Source organism: Ornithorhynchus anatinus, chromosome 8, assembly GCF_004115215.2.
Source record: "Ornithorhynchus anatinus isolate Pmale09 chromosome 8, mOrnAna1.pri.v4, whole genome shotgun sequence".
NCBI lineage: Eukaryota > Metazoa > Chordata > Mammalia > Monotremata > Ornithorhynchidae > Ornithorhynchus > Ornithorhynchus anatinus.
The window spans coordinates 11,322,794-11,337,608 of record NC_041735.1 but is presented as its reverse complement, the minus strand read 5'-3'; positions in this window follow the sequence as shown (position 1 = coordinate 11,337,608).

The window sequence follows — 14,815 nt, the reverse complement described above, 5'->3', positions numbered from 1 at the left end:
AGTGTTTATTTTTTATTGCATCTAAGAAATACCCAGAACGAACAAAATTTTCGATGCTTATGAGCATAAGAACACTCAACACAGGCAATGACATTACTAGATCAGACTAATCTTCATTCATTCATTCAATCGTATTTATTGGGTGCTTACTGTGTGCAGTGCACTGTACTAAGCACTTGGAATGTACAATTTGGCAACAGATAGAGACAATCCCTGCTCAACGACGGGCTCAAAGTCTAAAAGTGGGAGACAGACAACAAAACAAGTAGTCAGGCATCAGTATCATCAAGATAAATAGAAGCGTAGATATGTACACAATAGTCAAGCCAGTCTTCTATTTGATCTCCAACAGAGGCAAAACAATCCTTGGAAAAAGTTTTATCATTGTCCTCCTTGACATTCATCCTAATAGCAATGTATCTGAATCAATCAACCACTCAATAATATTTACTGAGTGCTTACTGTGTGTAGAACACTGTACCAAGAACTTGGGAAAGTACAATATACCAGACCCATTCCCTACCCACAATGAGCTTACAGTCTAGAGGGGGAGACAGATGTTAATATAATATATAATCCGGTTGGACACGGTCCCGGTCCTACACAGGACCCACACTCCTAATTCCTATTTTTCAGATAAGGTAACTGAGGCACAGTGGAAGTGAAGTGACTTTTCCATGGTCACCCAGCAGACAAGTGGTGGAGCCAGAATTAGAACTCAGGTCCTCTGACTCCAAGGACCATCTTCTTTCCCCTAGTCCATGCTGCTTTTCACATTAAAAATGGATATTCTGTCGGTTCTACTTTTTCAACAGTGTTAAAATCTGGACATTCCTCTACATGCAAATTGCTATCACGTTGATCTAGCACGTATCCTTCATCGCTTCACCTACTGCATCAGTCTTCTTGCTGACCTCCTTGCTTTCTGTTTTTCCCCACTCCGGCCTTTTACTCTGCTGCCCAGATCAATTTCTAAAAAAAAATTCATTTGACATCTTCTCATGCTGCAAGAATTGCCAGTGGTCGCCTTGCAACCTCCTCATAAAGAGAAGCAACATGTCTTAGTGGAAAGAGCCCAGGCCTGGGTGACAGAGGTCATGGGTTCTAAGTCTGTTGAGTCAGAGGTCATGGGTTCTAATTCCGGCTCCGTCACTTCTCAGCTGTGTGACCTTGGGCAAGTCACTTAACTTCTCTGGGCCTCAGTTACCTCATCTGTGAAATGGGGATGAAGACTGTGAGCCCCACGTGGGGCAACCTGATTACCTTGTATCTACCCCAGTGTTTAGAACAGTGCTTGGCACATGGCCCTAAACAAATACCAACATTATTATTATCACTATTATTATTAATGAAACAAAAACTCCTTAGCATTAGCTTTAAAGCACTCAATCAGTTCATCCATTCCTTCACCACTTCACTGATTTCCTAGTTCAACCCTGCTTGCACACTTTGCTCATCAAATCCCATCCTAATCCCTGTACCTCAATGTCATCTATCGTATCACAGACTCCATCCTATGACCTCCCTCTAGCCTGGAACTTCGTCCCCCTTTCATGTACCACAGATGACCACTCTCTTCACCTTCAAAGCTTTTGAGCATGAGCCTGGGAGTCAGAAGGACCTGGGTTCTAATTCTGACTCTGCCACTTGTCTGCTGTGAGACCTTGGATGGGTCACTTAACTTCTCTGTGCCTCAGTTGCCTCATCCATAATATGAGGATTAAGACTGTGAGCCTCACATGGGATAGGGCCTGTGTCCAATCCAATTATCTTGTATCTACCCCAGCTCTTAGAACAGTGCCAGGCACAAAGTACAAATATCTCTAGGATATTATTATCATTATTAATAACAAAATCACATGTCCTAAAATCACATCTTCTCCAAAAGGCCTTTCCTAAACCCTCACTCCCCTTATTCCCTCTCCTTTCTGTGTCAACTATGCATTTCATTTGGCTCTGGAGCCTTTAAGCACTTGATTTTCACCTAACTCTCAATCCCACAGCATTTATGTACATATCAATAATTTATTTTAATGACTAGCTCCCCTTCCAGACTGTAAGCTCTTTGTCGACAGGGAATATGTCTTCCAACTCTGTTGTACTGTACTCTCCCAAAGACTTAGTACAGTACTCTGCACACAGCAAGTACTCAATAAGTACAGTTGATATTGATATTTGCCTCAATCATGTGCATGATGATGGACAAAAAATATATATATTTTACCAGGACCATGAGGATAATTGAGGACAAAGTGTGTTTTCTTGCCTAGATCATGTGAATTATTTGCTAGGGCTCCTTTTCCCTGAGTTTGACCCTACTCATTAATCTCAGTCCTCTCATTTCCTGCCTGAGAAATTAAAATTCAACTACAAAACACTGAGTCAAGGCAGATAACATTTCTGACTTATTGTTTCATTTTCTTACCATGGTAGAAATCTGTGATCTCTCAATATGGTTGCTGCTCAATTGTAATTTCTTCCCCTTCAAATTTTTCATCCCGTTATATTTACATTCCTCCCCTGTTTCTCCCACAGAGAATAGGATGTGAAGTCCTGCTTTCATTCCCTTAGATGAGGTTTGCTTTAGGATAAAGTTTTCAAATCCTGTTTTAGATCCTTCCAGAGCCTTAGTTAACTCTTTTTCCATGCCAAGTGTTTGATTTCTAAATATTGGAATAAGGTAACTGCTTGGGATTTTACCCTCTTCTCTTGGAGGAGAAATGAACCTGTTTCTATAAACGGAGATGATTTCTAAGACTTTTTCCACCTTTTTGAGCCTTTGCCCTCAAGCTTGGAATTTTTTTAACTGTGGAGGGATGTTGAAGGAGATTTATATCTGACGAAAACATTTTGTTTACTTGCATTCCATGTCAATTTCATGTTTAAATTGGCCAGAGAATGAATACATACATGCTTGACCACAAACTATCTTCGGCTCGTTCTTGCACAGAGATTTTATGAGAAATAGGTTGCTAAAGGAACAATAAAAAGTGGAAAGAGAAAGGCCTGCAAAGTGGCCATCACGGAGCTCTGACCACCTTCTCAAGTCAAAGGATTGCTAAAATTAGAGAGACTTATTACAGTTAAATGGTAACTTTGCAATTCCTTAAGTTTCTTTGATTGTATTCTACCATTGAAATGCAGGGGATTTATGATTTGCTTCCTCCGATTCAATTCTGGTGGGGTAAGACAATGTTTATATTAATGTCTGTCTCCCCTCGAGACTGTAATAAGCTCTTTGAGGAGAGGGAACATGTCTACCCACTCTGTTATATTGTACTCTCCCAAGCACTTTGCACAGTGCTCTGGACAGAGTAAGTGCTCAGTAAATAAGACTGAAAACAGTGCTTCGCACACAGCTCTGCCACTTGTCAGTTGTGTGACTGTGGGCAAGTCACTTCACTTCTCTGGGCCTCAGTTCCCTCATCTGTAAAATGGGGATTAACTGTGAGTCTCACATGTGACAACCTGATTACCCTGTATCTACCCCAGCGACTAGAACAGTGCTCTGCACATAGTAAGCGCTTAACAAATACCAACATTATTATTATAGTGATTGTTTAACAAATACCTTCATTATTATTATAGTCAAAAGCCACATTGAAAGGACTTGGGAAAGCTTTGTGTCAACCTGCTGCAGCGGCCTCTTGGCCAGCAATTCTTAAGAGGTTCACTGAACAGTAGCATCACTGTCCATAAAGTCACCTTTCCTTCATGGAACCCCTACCTGCATTAACTCACTCTGTTGGAGTCACTGTCTCAACATGTACAATCTCTTCTTTCCAATTCCTTCCTTTATTTTCTCCCCTCTCTCCATTTCCCTCTCTCTCCCTCCTGCACTTCTATGGGATTCTTGATTTGAGGCAAGTATGACGGGAAGCAACTTCTTTAGCATTTCCTTGAATAAATGAAAGATTACAAGTTCTCTGGGGTTCCACTGAATTAAAGTGCATGTTTTTCCACCTAACATGGGAAAAGGTAATCAGTGCCTGATATTCTAGAATCTGAAGTACGGTATTTATTTCTCTCCCAGAACTGAGAATACAAAGATTGTTATTAATCTATACTTTACTGCACTGATTAAGGCTTGACTTGCTTTATAAAACCTTTCCCAAGTTCCCATGATTTCCATGTTACTTAAAATATTAAACAGCCATGAATGTTCCCATCCCTATTTACTAGGCAATGGAACTGACTTACAACAATAACATATCTAATTTTTAGTAATCCCTCTGTGAACACACACCATTTAGCAATTTAATGAAATATTTTCAAATTACATCAGAATTCTTGATTTTTGTCTCAACGAAAGCCTAAGTAGAATTCTTACTGGGTTAACACATTTGCCAACGAATGGTTCCAGAATACGAACGTATGTTTGGAAAGCAAGCAAAAAGATTTTTAAATCCCCTTCTCTGACCCAAGTTTGGATGAAGACAGAAAAACAATAATCTGCATATTACAAAAGCAAAAATGGAAATCAATGGTCTGAAATGTCATATATTCAAGACCATGCAATTCAAGATATTAAGAAACTTCAGGGCATTTTGCTATTTTGTAATAGCGATAAAGGTCTCAGAAGTGTTTCTCATACTGTTAATAAATGAGGAAGCATAGATTAGCTATTAGGCTTTGCTCTGTGCCAAAACATACCTCCTCAATACATTAGTTTGATGCAGCATCCAGGTTTTCATTAATGAGTTCTGTAATGCCCACATCACAATACACTGACAGTATATTAACCTGCTGTGCCATATTTCCTCCTCTCCACGGACCACATAATTTAGCGGAGACCTATCATTTTTGATGATGAGGCAAGATTAGTTGGAATACCTGCTTAGCTGTCTATTAGCTGCATGTCAAGGAGAGCTTCTGAGTTAAAGGTTGTAAAATCTGGGATGGTAACAATCAAATGCATTGCAGCATAGCCATCCCAACCTTCAAATTCTCCTTTTAGGCTTCTGGAACACATTCATTCAATCGTATTTACTGAGTGCTTACTGTGTGCAGAGCACTGGGAGAGTACAAGATAATAAATGTACGCATTCCCTGCCCTCAGTGAGCTTATTTGAAACCAGGGTTCTGCAATTTAAATAATTAGAGATGCTCTTTAGGAGGGGTTCTAGCAACAAGATGAAAACTGAAACATTCTCCTTAAGTGGGAGAGTGAATGCTCTATGATACAGGAACACACTATCAGCAGGTCTCTATTTTAATGTCTGTCTCCCCCTCTAGTCCATGAGTTACCTCTGGGCAAGGAATATGTCCATCAACTCTGTTGAATTGTACTCTCCCAAGCACCTAGTACGTGATCTGCACTCAGGAAGTGCTTAGTAACTACTACTGATTTCTTGATTTAAATATGTGTGTTTTCACAACAAAACTGATCTGGGTTAGGCCCTACTTGAGGTCAGAAGTGGTAAAGGGGCAATATAATAGCAGTGAGGGTATTTACTGAGCATCTGTTAGAAATGCAGTGCACTGAATTTAGCACTGGGAAATGGACCACGGAAGCAGACAACATGTTCCTCACCTACCAGGAGTTTCCACTCTAACAGGAATGGAAGATAGGGAAGTGGGAGAGATTATTGCAAAGCATATGGAGAAAAAGAGGGAGGAAAGAGGCTTCTGTAAGTGGCCCATTAATAAAGAGGTTTTCTAAGCAGGGGAATGGACAGTAGAGTTGACTGTGGATGTATTAGAACCTTCATCTGGCCCTCCGTTGCCACACAGTCTCAAAGAAAACTGGAGAAAATTGAGAAGGCAGAATTTCACACCATATCGCCTGAATCATCATCAGTGGTATTTACTGAGCGCATACTGTTCACGAAACATTGTAGTAAGTACTTGTGCGAGTACAATACAACAGAGTTGGTAGACTAGTTACCTGCCCAGCGGGAGTTTATTAAAGTTGAGGATTACTGTATTTTACAGAAGAATGAGACCCAAAAGAGGCAAAAAATACTCAGAAGTACAAAACCCAAATGAAAGCTCAGAACAATATATCACAGTACTGAACATGTTAATAATGCCTGTACTTTGAAAAACTCTACAGGTCCTTCAGTGGAAGACTGGATTATCTATGCGTTCACAGACAATGCACAGTGGCAGGCATTCTTGCAGGAAGGAGTTGTAATCCTCCTGGATAAGACTAGTAATTTGAGCTGACAAAAATTCTGAAGAATACCTAATTTGCTCAAAAAAGTTCTGCATTTGCAAATAGAACCACAATTTCCTCTCCAGTTGGAAGCTTGAAGTATTTACTTTTGATTATCTTGTTAAGATACCTAAGATCCCAAACAGATAGGAGGATGGACATTAGATTTTTCCACAGTATCTACAGAACTCACCCATTCTGAAGGTTCCAGAATCTCTTATATGATTTGTAGTTCTGTCATGGTTTTTTTCCCCCCTCTAGCTGCTTCAGATTCGTTTCAATGAGCATAGGCACTTTCATGCATGACAATAGAATGTGTGGGACTTCATTTTTTATCCAAATCTTGTGATCGTTGAGTGCCTCATTTGGTCATTATATTTTTAAATTAGAACCAGATTAGCATTTTAGCTGTTACCGTACCCCTAACTGTCATCAGCGTGGCTCAGTGGAAAGAGCATGGGTTTGGGAGTCAGAGGTCATTGGTTCTAATCCCGGCTCCGCTCCGTCAGCTGTGTGACTTTGGGCAAGTCACTTAACTTTTCTGTGCCTCAGTTACCTCATCTGTAAAACGGGGATGAAGACTGTGAGCCTCACGTGGGACAACTTAATTACCTTCTATCTACCCCAGTGCTTAGAACAGTGCTCTGCACATAGCAAGGGCTTAACAAATACCAACATTATTATTGTTATTCAAGAACCAGATGGGGGTATATAGAAAATATTTAGGTAGATATTTTAATTAGTGCATCTACTTTGAGGAGCTTCACCTCCCCACTGTGATGACCTCCCAGGGTTAGATTTCATGCCAGGGGAGGATGAATTATCCAGAACTAGGGGAATCCCTATTGGGACAGTGCCATTTTATCGAATGGTATTTATCTGTTAAGCACTTACTATGTGTCAAACACTGTTCTAAGCGCTGAGGTGGATAGAAGACAAAAGTTGAAGTATTGAAGTTTTCTGATTGGAGAACCATCCAGATGGGTTTTACGTGGAGGTCATATGGTCAGCAAGAATCTCCCAAATAGCTCCCTAGGGGTGAGCGACCCACTGAAATCAAGGCAGATAAGTTGGCAAATGTCTTTTGGTCTGTGACCCAGCATCAGCACTGTACTGTGATCGCTTTGGACATCATGAGTTATGTGGAAAATTCTTGGCAGGTATCCCGGTTCACCTATTCATTTACTATTCTCAGTGTCCCAATGGAAACACAACTGACGGAGTGGACGATGCAAGTGCCGCTGTGCCAACCCCTAGCAGAAGTCAGCACCCTCGTACAGATTACCGGTCTCGGGGTCTTCGTAACTGGACTGAGACTTATCTGTGATTTATGATGGGAGACTCCATCACCATTGTGTCAGCACATGTGACTAATAGAGAAACTTAACTTCTCTGTGCCTCAGTTACCTCATCTGTAAAATGGGGATTAAGATTGTGAGCCCGACTCGGAACAGGGACTGTATCCAACCTAATTATCTGGCATCTACTCCTGCTTAGTACAGTGCCTGTTATGTAGTAAACAATTAACAAATACCTTGAAAAGTAATAAAACTCCCTTTCTCAATCTATGCTGGTAAAAACTTCCCTCCCCTCTCAGGGTCATCCCTCAAGAGTCTAGGGCAGAGACTCGTTTACTGCGCAGAAGGAGGCAATAGTAAACCATTTCCATATTTTTACCAAGAAAACTCTATGGATACACTACCAGAATGATTTCAGGTGGAAGTGGGGCATTCTAGGAGAACTGTATCTATGGCGTCACTGTGGGTCGGATACGACTCGACAGAAAAAGACATCTACAACAAAGACTTCCCTGTGTTGCACATGATTCTCCCTCTGCGTTACAAACATCCCAGTCGTATATCCTAGGATAATTATGTGTCTAATGCTGTAGGCTAAGCTGATCTGTCTTGCTCAGCGTGGTCTAGTGGAAAGACCCCCAGATTAGGAGTCCGGAGGTTCTAGTTCTGACTCTGCCACTTCCCTGCCTCTTGAGCTTGGACAAGTCACTTAACCTCTCCAGTTTCCTCATCTGTAAAATGGGCAGAAATACCTGCTCTTCCTACCTATTATATGATGAGCCCCCCATATGGGAAAAGGACTCCATCCAAGCTGATTATCTTGCATTTTCCCCAGTGCACTTCATAACCATAAGCACTTTGTAAATGTCCTTATCATTATGACATATACCTGCTGTCTTCCAACCATCAACTGCTATGCCAAATAGTCTGAGGTTTTGCTCTATCGAGTCTTTAACAAGTTTTTCCTCTCCCCTCTGATTATGGTTACCCCATTTCAACTGGTGTCATCCTTTTTTCTTACTTGTCCCGCCCGTCAAAGATGTGCTGTGACGCTATCACTGCTCCTATACTATTGTTCAAGGGCCTCATTGTTCTGGGTTGCTGTAAGACCATTTAATGCTAAACGAATGCAGGTTCAGACAGGGGATTTCATTGGTATTTTCATGCCTGTCACTGTTCTTCCTGTTTGTGAAAAGCTGGAATCATCTGTGTTAGTTGGACTGAATTCTGGTTTTATTTTCAGACCTTTAGAACCTAGCCTTGGAAAGATATTAATCTGAGTTCCTGGGAGCATTCTAAAATGAAACCAAGGCTCCCTGAATGCTGTGGACAGAATCCAGACTGTCTCATTAGTTCCTCTTCATTCCATCATCTACACATACTATTCTTTCTCTAGGGCATATTCATCAGTATGCAACTGAGTGGAGACTGAACCCCTTGGCCAACTAATTGTTCCTGCCATAGCTGTGACAATTTCCCATTTCTAGGAAATCTTGTAAGACCTGCTGTTTTCTGCACTATTTCATATGCTAGTCTTCAAAAGCCTCACTCCCTCTTGACAGATATTAGGTCACTGACTATTATTCTAGGAGGGTTTTCAATCCATATTCTTCTGCTAGTTCATGTCCAGTGCTTTCAGGTTGGCCTATTCATTCATTCATTCATTCATTCATTCATTCAATCATATTTATTGAGCACTTACTGTGTGCAGAGCATTGTACTGAGCGCTTGGGAAGTACAATTCAACAACAAATAGAGGCAGTCCCTGCCCACAGCAGGCTCACAGTGTACAACGGGGGGAGACAGACATCAAAACAAGGAAGCAGGAGGATGCGGTCAGAGGCAAAGGTGGAGGGGGTGGATTTTGAGAGACAGCAGGAGATCTCTTGAGATATTGCTGGAAGACAAGGGAGAGTTAAAGAAGGGTCGGGAGGAGGAGGGATTGCAGAGGAGTATTTCGGGAGATCACACTGGATGGTTTAAATTTTCTCAATAAAGTAGGCGGCCAGGCCATTAGAGGCAAGAGTACAGTGGCCTGGGAGACAGAGGACTGAGGTTCTAATCTTTGTTCTGCCACTTATCTCCTGAGTATCATTGGGCAAATCATTTCACTTCTCAGTGCTTCAATTTCCTCAGCCTTAAAATGGGGATTAAATACCTGTTCTGCCTTATACTTAGAATGTGAGTCCCTTGTGTTACAGGGACTGTATTTGCCTTGGTTATCTTGTATTTACCCCGGTGCTTAGTCCAGTGCTTGGCATTGAGTTAGAGTTTAACAAATAAAAACAAACTGGAGTGGAATTTCACTTGTTAGTCCCCATCTGGGAAGTACAGGTTGTTAAGGCTGTATTCTGACATTGTATGAGATGCTGAAATGTCTCAGTGGATGATAACCAAGATCTAGGAATCCATTACTTGGGTGACTACCACTACCACTGTTCGACAGAGAACAACTCTAGAGATAATGTTATCATCTGGGGCTCTACCAAAGAGGAGGGTGAATGAAGAAATTGGGAGGGATTGGAAGCAACTAGACCAGCCAACTAGAAATTAAGCAAAAAGGAGTATATAGTCAGGAAAATAAAATTGTCCATTGCGGAAGACATCCCTCTTCTGAAGATGTGAAATGCCACTAGCAGAACATTTAGAGGATAGCTATTCTGCTTGATCCCAATAAAAAAACAAAGTGCATCACTCTCTGAAGATGGAAACCTTTGGGGGGAGATCTATTCCTAATTAGTCCACAGAGATAAGCCCAGAGAAAAGTGCCAGGGCACTGAATACCTGCACCTCTCCCAAGGCTCTGCCAACCCCGAAAATGGCCTGTCTTCCAGCTTTAGGGCCCCTGAGGATAATCTGAGAAGTGTAAAAATCTCTCTACTGGAACCTAGAGCTTCCATTCTAAACCCCCACTGCTTCTGGCTTAAAGACAAAATGGTGTCTGATGAGAACAGAAATAGCAGAGATAGTGGGTAGAATGGAACGATCCTCAGATGATTATCTTCTTTCCCTCATCTGAAGAACTAAAACAAGAACAATAGAGCTCTCTCTCAAGTGAGTGAGTGAGTGAGACACTGACAATCCGGAATAAGGACAAATTATCCCTATAGAAAACAATTAAATGGTAACTTCTAGTTTGAAGCTAAGGGGAATATGGGAAGTAAAGGTTTAGTCCTGAATGATACATCATTGAACTTTTGCATGGACCTTTAGGAGTGTAGTAATCACATGATCATTACACATTAATCCATCAAATATTTTTTCTTATATAGCACTGGGTTTTTATGGTATCTGTTAAACACTGTGTGCCAGGGATTGTACTAAGTGCTGGAGTAGATACAAGCTAATTGGGTTAGACAGAGTCCATGTCCCACGTGGGGCTCACAGTTTTCCTTCTGACTCCCAGGCTTGTTCTCTATCCACAAGGCCGTGCTGCTAAATAGAATCAAATTAGGTAACTATTCTGACCTGGAGGAATAAGCTAGAATGTCCCTGTGAGGAAGGGCAGGCTCGGAGGGCAACAGCAAACGTCCATTCCTCAAAAAATTCTCTGGGACTCTTTTTTATACCTGACTTCGGGCCAATTCTGGCTTACTTCTAGCATTGTCTTGGGGCTTGGTCCCTTAAAACCGTAATTCCATAAAAGTATCTTCTCCACAAGTCTCATAAAGGCATCTCCTGTACTAAGGGGAATGTGGCCAATCAGATGGTCTTCTGAGAGTTAGTTCACTTCTATGCCTCGCAGGATCACTCCAAAATCACTGCAGGTAAAAACCGTATCAAATTTAAAGCTACCACAGGCTTTCCATCCTGACAACATCACTGTCCATTGTGCTTGGATTGAGTACAACTTCATTTGTTACGTGAAATCATGTTAATTATTTACTATGCTGAGGACTTGCTAATGAGAATAAATTAAAGCAGTAATTAAATATGCAGTTGGAAAATTGGCATTTATTCATTTGGTGAAAAATGCAAATGTCAGCAGACAGTGGAAAACGATCCCTAATGGGAGACTGTAGACATTAACTTTTGCTATTAGAAGATCTCTGTATCGCTTTCTCAATTTTTAACTCTGATTTATTGAAGAAGAGGAAAATATACCTGATTTTCTCTATTTTATACATTCTGCTGCAAAGACCCTATTGTAAAACATTACTTAAGCATTCAGTTTTTTGCTATTAAAATTGTAACTCTCAGGATATCAAATAGTTCAACAGATGGGAAACCATATATTATGTCAAGTGGAACCTCAGTATGTTCTTGTTTACTATAACTCTATATTGGTAGAAGACAGAATATTTATTTTCTGGCTAAATATAAAGAGTTCAGACATTAGAGCCTCTGTATCAAGACGCTAACTTGTTTATTCCATCCTTGAAATCTTAAGGTCAGACATTCCATTTTTAAAATACAGACTTGAAAGTAAATACTATAACCCTTTGCCTCGCCTGGAAGAAATTGTGACTCAGTCAAAAGTCACCAGTCAAAATCTTTATAAAGATCACAACATTTCCATTAATTGACCTCAGTGTTTCAGGAAGGCTGCTTTCCAGGTCTTTGTGGAATCATTAATGAAAGATAAGGACGTATATTAGTGGCCATATGCACGCTAAGGAACAGAGTGACTATTGAGAGCAGAGTGGAGGGTCATTTTTCATGATCTTAAAAAACAAAACCCTGCTTCTACTCTAATTCCAAACTCTGTTCTAGATCCCGTGCTCTTTTTTCTCTAGTTTGTATTGAAAGTTTATAAGATTTTAGTGAAGTCCAACTTTCTATATTATAGTAAACCTAGACCGACTACTGAAGACACACCCAATTCTCAAGGAGTTTCACAGCACTGCCAATGAACCATACCTGGCATCAAAGACAAGACAAAATTACCAAGCTCTCTGCAGGCAGAATACAAACGTTATTGTATTCTACTCTTCCAAGCACTTAGTAAAGTACTCTGCATACAGTGAGCTCTCAATAAATATCAGTGATTGATTTGAAAAGTTCATAACCTTCGGGACTCCCCTTGAAGATGCAGTAGTCCATCCTAGGATGCTTATACTCTAACAGTCATTATACTGTGAAGTTCCAAATTAATTTGCAAAGCACCTTATCCTTCCCTCCAGATGAAAGGCCTATTTGCGGCTCAGAAATGCACAACACTACTAAATTTGCAGATATGATGTGCGGTTTAGTAGGTCGAAGAGCGGTATCATAATATAGTTTAAGAATTTCTTCACATTCCCTGTTTTTCTTCTCTTCTTGCTCTGAATGAAGTATGAGGCTTTATTAATACCAAATGAAGATCCTTTTCAGGAAGGGCTAGCTGAGTCATCTTATCCATGGTAATTGAAGACGTTTTTTGCTTTGTAGCTGATTTTTTTAAAAAAACCTTCAACAGAACCTCTGGACTCTTTTCTGTTATTGTTTTTTTTTAAATTTGTCACATATGACAGGCTCCCAGAAAATGCCTCATTTTCTACTCACGAAGACTCACAGAGACTCACGAAGTCTTGCTGGTCTAATTAGCATTTTCCCTCCACTTCCCATTTCCTCTTAATCATAGACTGTAAGGTTCTTGAGGGCAGACATTGGTTCTATGAGCTATAGAATACTATCCCAAGTCCTTAATAAACTGTTCTGCACAAAGTAAGTAGTAGTAGTAATCCTATTTCATTCATTCATTCAATCGTATTTATTGAGTGCTTACTTTGTGCAAAGCACAGTACTAAGCCCTTGGAAAGTACAATTCAGCAACAAATAGAGACAATTCCTGTCCACAGCGGGCTCACAGTCTAGAAGGGGGGAGAAAGGCATCAAAACAAGTAAACAGGCATCAGTAGCATCATTATAAATACATAGAATTATGGATATATACATATTAATGCAAATAGAATTATAATCATAAATCTGTACATATATACACAAGTGCTATTAAAGATGTTTATTTCTTTGGACCCAAGTCACATCGGTTAGCTATAGTGCGACTTCAGGACACTGATTTGCATTGGTTAACTGAACATCCTGGAAAGAAATGACACTGCTGGAGCCTTGGACTATGTCTTTCACATTTAAAGGTCATGAAAAATGTACCTGTGACACTGACAATCTGATATTTGGCCTAATCAGCATCCCTCATAGACAACCAAACCTCTCTCTATAGAAAGGAACTTGAGGACTTTTAAGACTTGCATAATGATTTCCATTGTTCCTCTATTTCCCATTTTTACTCTTTATTCTTTATTTTCTTTCCATCAAATGATATATCTAAAAATGTAACTATGTTTTCTTATAGTTTTCCATTTTTAGAGCCATCAAAGAAAAATGATGTACCTTTTATTTCTGCAATGCAGATTTGAGAATCTTCAGATTTTGCATGGAAATTGTAATAGTAATAAATACCACTGACGTTTTAGAGAGAAGAAACATTAGATAAAAGGATCTGTACCCTTTATACACTTGATATCCACCCCACCCTCAGCTCCATCTGCAGCACTTATGTCCATATCCATAATTTAATGTATGTCTGTCCCTTTAGATGGTAAGCTCGTTGTGGGAAGGGAAGACATCAGTCTGACTCTGTTGTATGATATTCTCCTGATTGCTTAGTACAGTTCTCTCCCCCTGTAAGCACTCAATAAATACCACTGATTGACAAACATAATATACTCATACATAACATATACATGATAGTTGATTAGCAAGAGGCTTCCAGAAGCTCTATTTCAAAGCAAGTTTGTGGCACTACAGTATAAATTCACTTGTGAGTATATATTAAAATAATAATAATAACTATTTTGGTATTTGCGTTAAGTGCTTTCAAAATGCCTAGCACTGTTCTTAATGGTGAGGTCAAGATAATCAGTTCCCATGGGAGGCTCAAAGAGTCACCTATTCTCCTATCTACTGACTCTTTGAGCCTCCCATTTAATCCCCAATTTGCAGATGAGGCAATGAGGCACAGAGACATTAAGTAACCTGTCCAAAGCCACATAGAAAGTAAGTGGCAGAGGTGGGATTAAAACCCAGGGCCTTTGACTCCTAGGCCGTTGCTCTTTCCACTGGGCCACGAGGCTTTCTTGATATACTGGTATATACTGGATACAACTGACATTTGTTTCCTGGAAGAAGTTTTGAATAGGGTAGAGTATATATACTTCTGGATATCTGCAAAAAATATTTCTTCATTTGCAGAAGTTATTTGAAAAAAATGAATGTGATGTTATTAAGAGATGGGGGGAAGGACTTGGCCTTTTTCCCTCGATTAGCATAAAAATCCAGGCTCAAGCAAAGGGCATTCAAAAGGAATAAATGCGTTTGAGTTTCTCCTTTGAATCTTGGACAGATATTTTATGTAAATCTT